Source organism: Bos javanicus, chromosome 16 (genome assembly GCF_032452875.1).
Source record: "Bos javanicus breed banteng chromosome 16, ARS-OSU_banteng_1.0, whole genome shotgun sequence".
Taxonomy (NCBI): Eukaryota; Metazoa; Chordata; class Mammalia; order Artiodactyla; family Bovidae; genus Bos; species Bos javanicus.
In genome coordinates, this window is record NC_083883.1 from 79,506,846 (window position 1) to 79,522,580 (window position 15,735).

Genomic DNA, 15,735 nt, shown 5'->3' on the forward strand with positions numbered 1-15,735 from the left:
GGGTCGGGGGCGGCGGTCCCCAGCCTGTCTTCCCTCTGCTGCCCAGCAGGTAGCACTGACAACCCCACCAACATGGAGGGGAGGCAGGGAGGAGGCAGGCCATCTCCTCCCAAAAGCCACCGAGCAGGACAGGGCAGCAGAGAGAGCGGATCAAAAGGGCAAGTGTACGTGGGAAGAGAGAATGTGAATAACCTCTGGGGGGACTTCCCGGGCGGGCCAGGGGTTAAGACTTCACCTACCAACGCAGGGGTTGCAGGTTCCATCCCTGGTTGGCCCACTTGCCTAGTGGCCAAAAAAACCTAACCATAAAACAGAAGCAGTATTGTAACACATTCAGTAAAGACTGGATTCTTAAGAAAAAAAAAAAAACAACCTTCAATAAATGAATAAATAAATAACCTCTGGCGTCGCCTAAGCCTTTCTCTCAGTAATTCCCAAGGTGACACACTTGCTTGGTTCAGGCTCCAGGAGGACCAGTTTGAACACAGGAGCGAGTGAAGGATGTTGCTCTCCCCCAGTCAGTTTCCTTAAGCTCTTCCAGGTCACAGGCACATCAACCCCTGCTTCCTCCTTCCTCCCCCTCTCACCACCCACCCTGCCCCAGAATCAAGCATCATCACTTCAATCCCCCGAAGAGTATTTATTTTCCTCCTACAAAGAGCACCCACAGTGGAGTGGTGACATTCTTTTGAAGAGAATAATCAGAGCCCTCAGTTTTCCCTTTAAAACAAATCAGGTGAGCAGTGTACTTCCTCCGAACGCTGGCAGCTTTTTGGCTGCTTGGGAACCCTGGAAATATTGATCAGTTACAAATACTCGGACGCTTGCATCTCCTGAATTTGCTTACTGCAGCCCTTCTTCCTGGTCCGTCAGGAGAGCTCCAGCAATTTTGTTATCATGATAAATTATCCTACCCGGTAGGTCACTCTTTTTTACCTAAAGTCACAATTTGCTCTCTCCTCTAGGTCACAACCTGATTTTTCAGGGTGACAGATTTATTGCTTGCTTTGTGCTCCAAAAAACAAATAGCCAACATTGCTCAAAATACAGTCCTGTCATAATAACTTTGGCTGTTTCCCAACGGGAATGAGACCCAGCATTCATGCCTCTGTTTGCATGCGGTGGAGAGAGAAGCCATTTCCACACGGCTATGGATCAGGGCTGAAGGGGCAGGATTAGGTCAGAGCCACACTGCTAGTTCAAGCAACTGATAAGCAAGTATTTGTTGGCAAGGTCTTGGAGGAGCTTTTCTTCTCTGAAGGAAGCTCGAAAGACAGAGCAAGCAGCCACCTGTGACCTCCCAAGCAAGCCTTTTTGCTGATGGCACATTTTCCTCAGCCCTTGTCCCCATGAAATGTCCCTAAAAGCCAAGAATGATACTCTGATGTTTCCAGGGTGAGGCCAGGTCACAGAGCAGAGCTCACACAATGGAATGTGGACCGAAGTGATGAGCAGCACTTCCAGGTCTGTACATCACTCAGCAACACTGTCTCCCAGCTTCCTCCTCAGCCTGCAGCCTGGGTGTGCCCCCAGTACCTCTAAATGTACCGCCTCCGTAGGAAGTCTGCCCACCGCCCATGCACACGGGGCTCCAACCTGGCTGGTCTCTGACCCAGACCCTGCATTCTGTTCTCCATCCATTAATCCAAGTTCATCCTCTCCCCCCGGAGAATTCATGCCTTTCTTCCAGTCCAGATCTCCCATGGGTCACCAGCAACCAGAAAAAACTCTAGAGCCTTCTGGCTTCTTTTGATCCATCCATCTGAGAAGTTATCAGATGTCCCAACTCTGCCTCAGATCCATAAGGATGTAGTGTATGCGTGCCCGGCTGCTCAGTCATGTCTGACTCTTTGTGACCGCGTGGACTGTAGCCCACCAGGCTCTTCTGTCCATGGGATTTTCCAGTCAAGAATACTGGAGTGGGTTGCCATGCCCTCCTCCAGGGGATCTTCCTGACCCAGGGATTGAACCCGCATCTCCTCTATCTCCTGCATTGGCAGGCGGGTTCTTTACCACTGAGCCACTTGGGAAGCTCTAAAAATAAAGACTAAAATAAGTGAAAAATAGCAGCCTGATTAAATTGTGGAGGAACCTCAATAGCATAATAGTGAAAGGGAAAAAGACACAATCCATATGCCTGTCAATGCGAGGAAACACAAGAGAGACAGATTCAATCCCTGGGTCAGGAAGATCCCCTGGAGGAGGAAATGGCAACACACTCCAGTATTCTCGTCTGGAGAATCCCTATGGACAGAGGAGCCTGGCAGGCTACAGTCCATGGAGTCGCAAAGAGTTGGATGCAACTGAGCAGACATACACACACACACACATATACACATATACACATACACACACACATATATACACATATACACATATATACACACACACACATACACATATATACACACACACACATATACACACACACATATACACACACACAAATTTATAGTAGGATTCTGTTTATATACAGGGTGAAACAGGCAAGATGAAGCTGTTTTTTTACTCTATGGTATGCAAAGAAGGTTGGGTGGCAAAACCAAATAGAGATGGCCATTATCTGTATCTTTTCTTTTTTATGTTATTTCTGGATTCTTAAAAAGAGAACATTCTCAGGGCTCCCCTGCTGGTCTGGGGGCTAAGACTTTGCCCTCCCAGTGGAGGGGACCCAGGTTCAAAACCTGGTCGGGGAACTAGATCCCATATGCGGCAACTAAGTGTTTTCATTCCACAAATAAAGATTCTGCACGCTGCAACTAAGAGCCAGGACAGCCAAATAAATAAATGTATGTAGATAGATATAAAAATTTAAAACAACATTCTCTCCATGTTTGACACTAGTGTCCACATAGGTGGCACCCTGAAAATTTAGAAAGTGAAACACTGAAAAATCCAGATAAACTCTTTATGTGATGCCATAAAAAGGAAAAACAACTCAAATGATAAAGTGATTAAAAATGAGTTAAGCTCATGACATGGTGTGGATAGACAGAATTCACATTATTTGCATTCCCCATGCTGTTCTTGAGCATGCTTTCTGCATCATCTTTCTAAGTATGTATTAAACTCCAGCACTGTGTCAGCCACCATGCCAGCTCTGATAACACAAATATGGTTGAGACAAATTTTCTTTCTCAGGGATTTACTGCTTCCTGGAAGGTGATGAGAAAGAGGCAAAAATATTTAAGAGTCACAAAAACTGGTAGCAACTGATGTAATAGAAATGCAGAAGGGTTCCATGGGAATACAAGGGAAAAAATACCTGATTCTTCCTGGAAATAGAGCTGGGAAGAATTCATAAGTGAGGTTTTGTTTTGCTTCCAGTTTGAGGGTTTTTTTGTTTTCTGTTTTGGGGGAGTTTTTTGAGTGATTTTTTCGTTTTTTGTTGGAAGAAGTTCATCTGTAAGGAAAAGTGGAGGGGGACATTTAGGAAGAAGAGTTTGCACGGGAGTGTGGAAGGAAAGCTTCACAGTGTGTTAGGGAAATGAAAATATAGGAGAATGAGATCAGAAGATGAAGGGGCTTGTAGGTCATGCCTTTTGCTACTGCAGACCACAGACGAGTTAAATAGAGCCTGTCCTATAAATAAAGCTTTTTTGGCACCCAGCCCTGTCCCTTCGTTCACTGAATCACCTGTGGCTGTAACGCAGAACTGAGTGGTTGCTACAGAGACCCTATGACCATGGAGAAAACATGGGTCTTGCTGTGCAGCAATGAGGAACAGAATAGCTGTGGGAGTGGGTGCTTCCCACACAGGCCGCCTGCAGGGCCTGTGCGCAGGTGTGCAGGGCCGGGCATGCAGGAGTGCTGCAGTTGGGACGCTTCTCATGACAGAAGAGAGACAAGAGCTGTCATTAAGCCCACGCTGTAAATGCTGGAGAGGAAGAAGCCTACAACGTGAACAGACTCCAGCCTACCCACCTTTTCTGCTCTGAATGGACATGTGGCTTGTTGCCAAGTTTTTCCCTCTCTTTTGGGATCACTGCTACCCTGAATCTTTTACTCCAAATCTCTTGAGTCTGCACATGCAATGATGAGTTAGTCTGCGGTGAAGATGGGAAGAACCGCCAGGTCACGTGGTCTGCACACAGTCAGCTTTCCTAGGTCACATCAAACTGCCTCCCAAACCAGGTAAGTGTGAATCATGCGCACCTCTCCAGCCTCCACACCGTCAGGGGGAGAGGCGAGCAGAGGTGAAGATTGTGGACTCTGGAACCAGGACACAGACCGTCAGTCCCTGGCTCTGCCACTGCCTTGCTGTGTGACCTCACAAACCCACCTAACCGCCCCGTGCCTCTGTTTCCTCATGTGCTCAGTCAGTTCAGTCGCTCAGTCGTGTCCGACTCTGTGACCCCATGGACCACAGCATGCCAGGCCTCCCTGTCCATCACCAACTCCCAGAGCTTGCTCAAACTCATGTCCATCGAGCCGGTGATGCCATCCAACCATCTCATCCTCTGTCTTCCCCTTCTCCTCCTGCCCTCAATCTTTCCCAGCATCAGGGTCTTTTCCAATGAGTCAGCTCTTCGCATGAGGTGGCCAAAGTATTGGAGTTTCAACTTCAGCATCAGTCCTTCCAATGAACACCCAGGACTGATCTCCTTTAGGATGGACTGGTTGGATCTCCTTGCAGTCCAAGGGACTCTCAAGAGTCTTCTCTAACATCCCACTTCAAAGGCATCAATTCTTTGGCACACAGCTTTCTTTATGGTCCAACTCTCACAACCATACACGATTACTGGAAAATCCATAGCTTTGACTAGATGGACATTTGTTGGCCAAGTAATATCTCTGCTTTTTAATACACTATCTAGGTTTGTCATAGCTTTTCTTCCAAGGAGCAAGCATCTTTTAATTTCATCTGGTAAATGGAGATAATTACAGAACATTCCCTATAGGATTGTTGAGAGAATTAAATAGCTACTGTGTGTAAAGCCTATAAAATAATGCCTTCCTACACAAGTGTTAGATAACTTTTTATAAATTTCATTTAGTGGAAATAAAGTGGTATCTTCCTTGTAGTTTTCATTTCCCAAAATGACAACTCAGATCTTTCCCCACGTCTCTCCTCCATTCATTAGGCTTTCTCCTGGTGACTCACTGAGATTCTCTGTGTGGTATTCTGGACTCATCATTTGTCATTTGTATGTGTTCCAAATAGCTTTTCCCAGCTGTGGCCTGTCTTGTTCACTCTTTTTATGACATACAGAGTATAGATGTTGATCTTAGAAAAGCATGAATTTTTGAAAAAGATACCATAAATATTGGAAAGTCAAGGCCCTGATGACCAGAGCAAAGTTTTCCAAACAGATATCTCTCAGCCTCCATCACACAATTGCCAAACTCCCCGCCCTGGTTTTTTACTAAGTCAAACTGGCCTAAACAACACACCAAACTCAAATCAAAGTGAATTTATAATCACTAATCCCCCATACTAACACAGTCAGGGACACACAGAAAATAAAGCATAGTTCCTGCCTTCATCAGGTTTCATGTCCAGCTCTGACGAAAGAGCAGATGTGTGAAAAAAACATCTCAAATCACAAGGTAATGATACCACTTCGGTAGTGTGCATCACCGTATCATGATCAGTCGCTTCAGTCGTGTCTGACTCTTTGTGACCCTATGAACTGCAGCCCGCCTGGCTCCTCTGTCCATGGGATCCTCCAGCAAAAATACTGGAGGGGGTTACCATTTCCTCCTCCAGGGGATCTTCCTGACCCAGGGATTGAACCCGCATCTCCTGCACTGCGGGTGGGTTCTTCACCACTAAGCCTCTGGGAAAGCCCGCACCACTGCATGTATCGCCATAATTCATTCCTATGTTCAGGAAACTTATTCCGTAAGTCACACCCACAAAGAGAACAAGAGGGTGAAAAAGTCATTTTCTGCCCTGTTGTGGGGACCCTTGAAATATCACAGTGTATAATGTCCAAACCACAAAAGAACAGACTCACTAAATTAGTGGTCCGCAGATGGGGACGTTGCCATGGATTCCGAGTCTGAGGACCGTCACGCTGCAGCTAAGCCCTGCTGTCTCACCCTTACCATCATCTATGGTTTACGACACATTGTGCCTGTTGAGCAACTCCTGGCCTTTAGAGAAACCTCATTATCTCATTTCTTGTGGACATCGTGGTTTCTCCACGAGAGTCACTTGGGTTGTTCAAGGATCTTCCCATAGGAGTCTTCAGTGATAAATGCAAGTTGGTCTTAATAATTTGTATTCATCATTTTGTGATCCAAATATTATCTCTGTAGACCTGAAATATTTAAAGTTGACGGTGTTTGATTTAATCAATTCAACTCTGATTCTGAGGTCAAATATCAGTGATCAGAGCACAAGAAATGTTTCCAAACACAGTTTTCACTGGACATTTAAAATATCATATTTTAGTAGTCAGTATTTGTCAATCCCAATGTCCCAATTTATCTCTCCCCCACTCCTCCTTAACCCCTCGTAACAATAAGTTTATTTTCTATATCTGTGACTCTATTTCTGTTTCATAGAACTCTACTCAAAAACTCTGTAATGGTCTATATGGGAAAAGAACCTAAAAAAAAGAGTGGATATATGTATATGTATAACTGATTCATTTGGCCATACACCTGAAAGTAATCCAACATTGTATATAAACTATACTCCAAAAATTTTTTTAAATACCATATTTTAATCATCAAAACTTACTCGAGTCCATATTATAATTATTAGAAGCCAAAAGACTAGTAGGCAAAACTATTTAAATTCTGATGCATTTCTTCAATTCAAGTAATGGTCACAATAATAATAAAGATAGCTAATATTAAACGAGTGTCTTTGTGCACAGCCCTGAGCAAAGCACTTTATATCAATTATTTTTCTTTATTGCAACAGTCACCCTCTATGCAAGGTATTATTAGCATTCCTGTTTCATGGAATCTATCTGAATTAGGACTTATCTGTTCAAGTCAATAAACATTTCTCTTGTACCTGCTGTGCGTGAAGCAGTCCCAGGCAGTGTGGAGACTATAAAGACTGCAGCACCAGTGACTGTGCTCCCAGATAGCAGCATAATCCTGTAGGCATCATGAGGCTTGATGGCATGAGGCAGCATGAGGTGTCGTAGGAGAAGCATAGCTGCTTTGGTAGCTCAAGACAGCAGTAACCGTATCTGCAAAGCAATCTGGAAAGGTTTCATTGAGCAGATGTTAGCAGATTATGGCTTTAAAACCAAGGAAACCCCTCCCAGTCTTTCCCTCCCCACTCAGACCACAGGGGCTCTGCCCTGGGCCTTTAGCGAAGGCCACACAGCACAGAAGATGACCCTGGCCCTCCGTCGGGACCCCTGGCACGGGAGTCCTAATCTCTCTTCCCTGCCTGGATCACCCCCTCTCGGCGACTCTGATTCTGGGTCTCCATCCTGCCTCTTGGAGGTGTCACCTGCTCAGGAGTTGGGTCATGGCCCACTCTGACTTCAGCCCGTCCCACGTTCCCAGAAAGATCTGTTAGGACCCAACAGATCATGTCCATATATTTAGCTCTTTACATAAGGAAATATATAGAGATTTAAAGGTATATCATTTTACCCCCAAAACTATGTAATAAAAACCACAGAGAGCAAAAACCCACTGGACTGTAGTTGTGACATGCAAGACACTTGGGGGAGATTGCTTGGGCACACAACGATACCCCTGACTCCAACCCACTCATATTTTTTCCATTTCCATTTTGTAGACAATCTATAATAACATGCCGTCAAAAAAAAAAAAAAAGTATTTCCACAGGAATCAGCAGAATTTTCCAAGGTCCCATCCAAACCGCTCTGTACACATTCAGAATCTGAATCACAGAATTCCTTTTCTGCTGTCAATCACCATGTTTGTTTTCTTTTTGTGGCCACCAGAAGCTACCAGTGAGATAACCCAGAAATCCTCAAGCACAGAGGAGCTGATTGGAGTGGACTTTGTTACTCCCCAGCTGGTTGGAAGAAGCCTGCCCGGGACAAGGCGCTGCAGAGGATGGAGCGTGACTCAACCAGCGGTGGTGCAATTCACCTACCCTGGGGCGGATCAGCTCACGAGGAAGTTACCCTGATCCTTGTTGGTAGGTACCAGGGCTCTGTAATCACTGCTCGGGAAGACTTGTGGTCCAGGCAGAGATGGGTGTGGCCTGGGGCAAAACTCAGAGCAGAAAGACTTGACTCTGCCATAATTCATCATTAGTCTTTTGTTTTCTTCTGCTACAAAAGAGTGGGTAGTTCACTAAATAATCTTTGAGATTCCCTATCATTTTAACATTTTCTGGCTAGATTACTTTCCCTTCTAGACATGGCTACTCTCCTGTGACACTCATCAGGCTGGTTTCCCAATATACAGAGCAAGGGGCTCTTAGGAGTAGCAGAAGTTAAATTTCAGGTCACTGTCATTATTAAAAACTAGGGTTTCTCTCTGTGCACCAAGATAAAGCACCACCTCTCAATCTAACCTCAGATATGCAGACGACACCACCACAATAGCAGAAAAGTGAAGAGAAACTAAAGAGCCTCTTGACGAAAGAGAAGAGTGAAAAAGCTGGATTAAAACTCAAGAGTCAAAAAACTAAGATCATGGCAAATAGAAGGGGCAAAAGTAGGAGCTGTGACAGATTTTATTTTCTCAGACTCCAAAAGCACTACGGACAGGGACTGCAGCCGTGAAATTAAAGAACGCTTGCCCCTTGGAAGGAAAGCTATGACAAACCTAGAGAGCATATTAAAAAGCAGGGACATCACTTTGCCGACAAAAAAATAGTCAAAGCTATGATTTTTCCAGTAGTCATGTACGGATGTGAGAGTTGGACCATAAAGAAGGCTGAATGCCAAAGAATTGATGCTTTTGAACTGTGGTGTTGGAGAAGGCTCTTGAGAGTCCCTTGGACTGCAAGGAGATCCAACCAGTCAATCCTACAGGATATAAACCCTGAATATTCACTAGAAGGACTGATGCTGAAGCTGAAGCTGAAGCTCCAATACTGCAGCCATCTGATGTGAAGAGCCCACTCACTGGAAAAGAACCTGATGCTGGGAAAGATTGAAGGCAGGAGGAGAAGGGGACGACAGGACGAGACGGTTGGATGGCATCACTGACTCAGTGGACATGAGTCTGAGCAAGCTCTGGGAGATGGTGAAGGACAGGGAGGCCTGGTGTGCTGCAGCCCATGGGGGTGCAAAGTGACTTCGTGACTTAGCGACTGAACAACAACAACATAACTTACCAAATAAAGATCCCTCCTGCAAGACTGCCCGCCTCTCCTTCCTGCGGACTCCAGGGCAGGGGTGGGGGTATGGTCCCTGGCTGCCCTTCCCAACACCCCATCCCAGGCCCCATCTTCACCTTCTTTATTTTCCTCTTTAGCACTTATTAGGGCTTCCCCAGTAGCTCAGATGGTAAAGAATCTGCCTGCCATGCAGGAGACCCAGCTTCAATCCGAGTCAAGAAGATCCCCTGGAGAAGGGAATGGAAACCCACTCCAGTACTCTTGCCTGGAGAACCCCATGGACAAGGAGCCTGGTGGGCTACTACAGGCCATGGGGTCGCAAAGAGCTGGACATGACTGAGCCATTAACACTGTCAGTACTTATCAGCATCTAGCGTGGGATACATTCTATTCACCTCACTTATTCTCTGTCTCCTCTCTATGAAAGTATATTCTGCTTTATTCGCAGCTGAATTTTTAGCACCTAGAAAAATACCTGGCACATAATAGGCACTCAAGTATTGGCTGAATTCATAAATAAATATTATTTACTGTCATGATATGACAATAGCCATTTTTAAAAGAGGGACATGTGTCAGGCATATAACCAAAATAAAGGCAGCCCCTGCCTCCTGGAGGTCTTCCAGCTTCAGATTACAGGAAAGGCCCATTTACCTTCTACTGAAAACAGCAACAACAACAGGAACACATGGGCAATCACGGCACAATCTGGTTTCTGACATAAATCAGGGGATGTGGACTCAGGATGATAAGAGAATCAGATAGACGCGTTATTCTAGAAGGCTTCCAGTGTGGGCTCGGGGGACACACAGAGTGAACAGAGGCATCTTCAAGGCTTTCCTGCCGAGAAGTGTCAGGCCACTTGCAGCCCGGGCTTTGCTGCTTAAGCCCAAAGGGTAGTGAATCGCCCCACAGCTCCATAACAGAAGAAAACCAGAATCTCTCCTCCTGAACGACTCCCAAACCCCAGCGCCCGATGCAGTCTGAAGCGGGCAGGCGGTGACAGGCCCACCCCGTGTTCCTCTTTACTCTCTGAAAGCCACGCTTTCTTGCCTCCTTGTCTGTCTACCACTTCTGGGCTCATCCTTTGGGTTGGCATAATTCAGTGCCCTGCAGCTATGGGACTGGGCACCCCGTTTCCAGGCGGGTTGCCAGGTAGGGCCTGTTTCAGCTAGGATAGGCTACCCACCCGTGTGCCTCACGGCCCTCTGCATCTCCAAGCCAGCGAGAGGGTGTCTGGACCGTCTCAGGTGTCCTGGGATTGGGAAACAGCCAACCACCACAGTCGCTCAAGCTGAGAGTTTGGCCATCTTCCTTAATTCCTCCTCACCCACCCTGCAAGTGTGTTTATCTCCACATATGTATCAAGTGTACCCATTCAGCCCCAGTTCAGCTTCACTGCTCTGGCCCCAGAAGCCATCATGGGCCACCTGATATTATGCAACAGCTTAACACACTCCTTGCCTCCCCACAATCCGATCTGACTTTTTTTTAACTGCCTTCCTAACTCTCTGTTATCCCCAAGATAAAGACCAAAGTCTCTAGCCTAGTTTACGAATGGCATTCCCAATCTAGCCCTGTTGCTCTCTCTGATTTCATCTCTGGCTTCCCCTTCTGCCCTGCGCTCCACATGGAGTAAAAATCCAGGGATTTCCCTGGAGGCCCAGTGGTTAAGACTTGGAGAACCTAAGCATGCTCTTTAAGGGCCAGCAGGTTTCAAACAACCTCGCCCCTCCCACTGCTCCTGGGTGAGATGGACAGGAACCAGGGCAACGGAACCGAGTGCCCAGCCCCTTCCATCTACAAGGACTGCGGCTTGGATCGCCTCTTAGCGTCCCCTCCCCAGGTCATCAGGGACCACACCTGCCTGGATTCACACACAGAAGGCCGCATGACGGGGACCCGCGTAAACCACACACAGCCAGCCCTTCTGGGGCTCAGACCCCTGTCCCCGGTGTTCCCTCCTCCTGAAACCCTATCCCCAGATGTTCACTTAACCGGCCGCTCCTCCCGGAAGCGTCTAAAGCCCTCACTTCCGTGACCACTGATCTAAAGCGGGGTCTGCCCCCAGCCTCCCCGCTCGTTGCGGTGAGACTGCGGCCACCCTCCTCACTCAGTCCCAGTTTCTGGACACAGTGAGGTCAAACAAGTGGAAACATCGCAGTCTGGAGCAGAGAAAGGTTTATTGCAGGGCCGCACAAGGAGAGGTGGTTCAGGCCGTAAAAATTCCCAAACTCCCCAAAGGGTGAAGTGTTTCAGCAAAGCTCTTTTAAAAGCCAGGTTGGGGGGCAGGGAGGAGTCACAGGGTGTGTGATCAGCTCGTGCACAACTCTCTGACTGGCTGATGGTGTGGGAACAGGGCAGGTCACAGGAGTTCAGCTGTCAGTCCCTAGGCTCCAGAAGCCCTAGGGCCATGGTTATCAAGTAGTTAACATCTTCTATTGGAGACAGGTTTTCACATCTGCAAAACAACTCAGGAAATGTGCATCAAACACTATTATCTAACTCAACATTCAAAAAACAAAGATCAAGTCATCCAGTCCCATCAGTTCAGTTCAGTTCAGTTCAGTCACTCAGTCATGTCCGACTCTTTGCGACCCCATGAATCGCAGCACACCAGGCCTCCCTGTCCATCACCAACTCCCGGAGTTCCCCCAGACTCACGTCCATCGAGCCAGTGATACCATCCAGCCATCTCATCCTCTGTCGTCCCCTTCTCCTCCTGCCCCCAATCCCTCCCAGCATCAGAGTCTTTTCCAATGAGTCAACTCTTCGCATGAGGTGGCCAAAGTACTGGAGTTTCAGCTTTAGCATCAGTCCTTCCAAAGAAATCCCAGGGCTCATCTCCTTCAGAATGGACTGGTTGGATCTCCTTGCAGTCCAAGGGACTCTCAAGAGTCTTCTCCAACACCACAGTTCAAAAGCATCAATTCTTCGGCGCTCAGCCTTCTTCACAGTCCAACTCTCACATCCATACATGACCACAGGAAAAACCATAGTCCCATCACTTCATGGCAAATAGATGGGGAAACAATGGAAACGGTCACAGACTTTATTTTGGAGGGCTCCAAAATCACTGCAGATGGTGACCACAGCCATGAAATTAAAAAATGCTTGCTCCTTGGAAGAAAAGCCATGACTAACCTAGACATCATAGTAAAAAGCAGAGACATTGCCAACAAGTCCGTCTAATCCAAGCTATGTTTTTTCCAGTAGTCATGCATGGATGTGAGAGTTGGACCATAAAGAAAGCTGAGCGCCAAAGAATTGATGCTTTTGAACTGTGGTGTTGGAGAAGACTCTTCAGAGTTCCCTGGATTCCAAGGAGATCCAACTAGTCCATCCTAAAGGAAATCAGTCCTGAATATTCATTGGAAGGACTGATACTGAAGCTCAAACTCCAATACTTTGGCCACCTGATGTGAAGAACTGACTCATTTGAAAAGACCCAGATGCTGGGAAAGATTGAAGGCAGGAGGAGAAGGGAATGACAGAGGATGAGATGGTTGGATGGCATCACCGACGCGATGGACGTGAGTTTGAGCAAGCTCCGGGAGTTGGTGATGGACAGGGAGGCCTGGTGTGCTGCGGTTCGTGGGGTCAGACACGACTGAGCGACTGAACTGAACTGAGGTACTTTAGAGAGAAGCTAAAGCAGAGGATCTGGGGGAGGGGGTCTGTCCCAGGAAGACCCTATGGGGTCCTGCTGGGTTACAAAATGATCTTGGTCATTCGGTTTTGCTATCTTCCTCAAACACAGGCTCCATGAAGGCACACAGCCGCTCGGTCTGTCCTCCACTGCAGGGCTGGGTCAGCACGGTGCCCAGGACAGGTTTATTATCCAAAGAGCAAAGGCTGGTCCGGCATTGCATGAGTGGTCGAAAGTCTGAAGGTCAGTTTTCCAATTGCTGCATTTCAATGGGTGAGACTGTGGCAATTATCCGGAGTTCAGATGCAAAAACCCCCCTGGACTTCGAATCTCCATTTCAAGAGACAGTGCTGGTTTCCAATTCTGGACCTGACTTTGTGTAAATCTCCGCATAAGCTCCTTTCCTACTGCCAGGGGGCAAGAGGACTTCCTCCTCCCTCTCCAAGTGGGGAGTTTCAAATGAGTGAGGTGCTGATATATTGTAGACTTGTGTGCAGATGGTTTGGGCGTGGGGTTTTAGTTCTCATTTCCACTCTTTACTTAGAAAAGAGGGCTTCCCTGGTGACTCAGACAGTAAAGAATCTGCCTGCAATGCAGGAGACCTGAGTTCGATCCCTGGGTCAGGAAGATCCCGTGGAGGAGGGCATGGCAATGGACTCCAGTATTCTGGCCTGGAGAATCCCATGGACAGAGGAGCCTGGTGGGCTGCAGTCCATGGGGTCACAGAGTTGGACTGACACTTCCACCTTCACACTATATGTATAATAGATAAATAACAGGAATCGAGACACGACTGAGCGGCTGAACAAGAATCCACTGTATAACACAGGCAACTATACTCAACATCTTGAAATAACCCATAATGGAAAAGAATCTGAGAAATAGCATACATATTATTATATATAATAACTATTACTGAATCCAAGTTCGCTCTGCTTGGCAAAGAAAGTCACTGACCAAGAAGATGGCAGACTGATCTCTCAAATAACCATCTTCCCTGGGTCTGATGCCAGGTTCCTCTATGGGTAAGAGATGGGGGGGCGATGAGGAAACAAAGGAAAAAGGCTAATAATCTTGAAAATATCTCCTAGAACGGCAAGCCTCAGGCAGGGGGATATGTTAATTTCTTTCTTCCTGCCATCCCCAAGGAGAAGGCAATGGCACCCCACTCCAGTACTCTTGCCTGGGAAATCCCATGGACGGAGGAGCCTGGTAGGCTGCAGTCCATGGGGTCTCAAAGACTCGGACACGACTGAGCGACTTCACTTTCAATTTTCACTTGCATGCACTGGAGAAGGAAATGGCAACCCACTCCAGTGTTCTTGCCTGGAGAATCCCAGGGACGGGGGAGCCTGGTGGACTGCCGTCTCTGGGGTCGCACAGAGTTGGACTCGACAGAAGCGACTTAACAGCAGCAGCAGCCACCATCCCCAAGTGGATAGGGTTCTGAACAAAGGCATTTTAGTTTAACAGTCAGGCAGAGGGGCAGGATTCTCTGAGGCAGACCAACCTGTGTGATTATAATAACAATAGCAATGGAAAGTAAGTGAAAGCAAGGGTTGCAACACAGAATCAGAACTGGCTTTTTCCTGCAACAATACCATGTATGTAGTTATATAATATACGTATACAGAATATATTGTACATATATATTAATACATGTACAATATAACACTATATATATAGTACTTATATAACACTATATATAGTATTCTTATATATTGATATATAGCTGCAACAATACTATATGGAGTGTTATATAATATTTTCTGCAACAATATTATATATAACACTATGTATAGTATAATATTATATATTCATATATAGCTGAATCACTTTGCTTTATACCTGAAACTAATACAACATTGTAAACAAACTACACTTTAATAAAATATAGAAAGGTTTTACCTTGGTTATGTCCATTTAAATCTTTAAAAGAAAGAAATCTGGACTTTCCTGGTGGTCCAGAGGTTGCGAATCCGCCCGCCAGTGCCGGGGACGCGGACTGGTGCCTGATCCAGGAAGATGCCACACGCTTCAGGGTAACTGAGCCCGTGCACCCTAGAGCCCAACCTCCACACAAGAGAAGGCACCACAGAGAAGACCACACACTGCAAAGAATGGTCGCCCCAGATCGCCACACTGGAGAAAAACCCGCACCGCGCCAAAGACCCAGCACCGCCAAAACGGGTAAATGGAAGAAACCTACGCAGGTCTACTACTCTCATGCTTTTTAAATCTTCTTCTTTTTTTAACAGCATTTATTCTTGGAGCAGTTTAAGGTTAACTGAGTGGAAGGTAGAGAGATTTCCAATATGCCCCCTATCTTCACGGGCGACTGCCTCCCTGAACATCATTGTTGTTCAGTCGTTAAGTCATGTTTGACACTTTTGTAACCCCATGGACTGTAGCCCGCCAGGTGCCTCTGTCCACAGGATTTCCCGGGCAAGAATACTGGAGTGGGTAGCCACTTCCTCCTCCAGGGGATCTTACCCACCCAGGGATCAAACTTCAGTCTCCCACATTAGCAGGGGAATTCTTTCCCACTGAGCCCCCAGGGAAGAGTCCTAGTTCACATTAGGGTTCACTTAGGGTGTAACACATCCTGTGGGTTTAGAGAAACATAACCCACCGCAGGCATCTCAGACAGAGCAGTTTCACTGCCCTCAATGTCTTCTGTGGTTTGGGGATCTTTTTTTTCCACTCTCTTTCATTCTTAAAAATTCAAATGAACCCTTCACTGTTAACTGTATTCAAGAAAAATATAAAGACAACGTTCCAAATGATATACAGTGATGTTTGGCATTCAAATCCAGAAAGCTGTTGGATAAGATTAAGTAAGTGAATA

At 46.6% G+C, this 15,735-nt stretch overlaps 1 long non-coding RNA gene across 6 annotated transcripts in view; it reads right to left on the reverse strand.

The window, feature by feature from the left end:
• The window catches only part of LOC133228211 (uncharacterized), a 71,045-nt gene that overhangs the window by 21,252 nt on the left and 34,058 nt on the right, over positions 1–15,735 (reverse strand). For 5 of the 6 annotated variants that reach the window (XR_009730132.1, XR_009730130.1, XR_009730134.1 and 2 more), the window contains one exon: positions 6,974–7,166. This is a non-coding gene — a long non-coding RNA (uncharacterized LOC133228211). Of the gene's footprint in view, positions 1–3,265; positions 6,267–6,973; positions 7,167–15,735 lie in introns of all 6 variants that reach the window. The other variant, XR_009730131.1, reaches the window with a different exon arrangement.